The sequence below is a fragment of the Pteropus vampyrus genome, unplaced genomic scaffold (assembly GCF_000151845.1).
Source record: "Pteropus vampyrus isolate Shadow unplaced genomic scaffold, Pvam_2.0 Scaffold6, whole genome shotgun sequence".
In the NCBI taxonomy this organism is placed as follows: Eukaryota; Metazoa; Chordata; class Mammalia; order Chiroptera; family Pteropodidae; genus Pteropus; species Pteropus vampyrus.
In genome coordinates, this window is record NW_011888787.1 from 10,521,127 (window position 1) to 10,521,819 (window position 693).

Consider the following 693-nt stretch of genomic DNA (forward strand, 5'->3'; position numbering starts at 1 on the left):
AAATAAATACGAAACAAAGGATCTGGAAGTCTTCAGCTTTGGTAGAGTACCCTGTGGAGGGTGGGTAGGAAGTTAAACTTTCTGCTCCCTTGGGTTTTAGAAATTGGAAAGACATTGCTACTAGCTTAAAAGAAGAATTTTCAAATTTTCAGACTCAGCATTCTTTTATACTGTTAAAAATTCTTGAGAATACCAAAGTGTTTGTGTTTCTGTGTATTATATTTATAGATTTTTTTTATTAGAAATTAAAACTGAAGTCTATGGCCATGCCATGATGAACAAGCATGATCCCGTCTGATCTCAGTAGCTAAGCAGGGTCAGGCCTGGTTAGTACTAAATGGGAGACCACCTAGGAAGACCAGGTGCTGTAGGTGTAAAAAATAAAAAATAAGGATTTAAGAGATTGTAAGCTGACAAGGTCCTTGCCATCTGTGGGGTCAACCAAGGGTTGCCTTGCCTAAAAAAAAAAAAAAAGAAAGAAAGAAAGAAAGAAAGAAAGAAAGAAAGAAAGAAAGAAAGAAATTAAAACTGAGATTTAAAATAATAACTCAATTAAAAATAACATCAATAAACCAATTATATGTTAACATAAGTAGCATATTTTTATGAATAATAACTACATTTTCCAAAACAATTGCAAGGGTGTCATTTTGTTACGCATTTGCAAATCTAATACCTGGCCTAACAGCAGAC

General features: G+C 33.5%; 1 pseudogene; it reads left to right on the forward strand.

Moving 5' to 3' along the window:
* Positions 1 to 256: 256 nt before the first annotated feature.
* On the forward strand, positions 257 to 374 carry LOC111745552 (annotated as a pseudogene).
* The last annotated feature ends 319 nt before the right edge of the window (positions 375 to 693 follow it).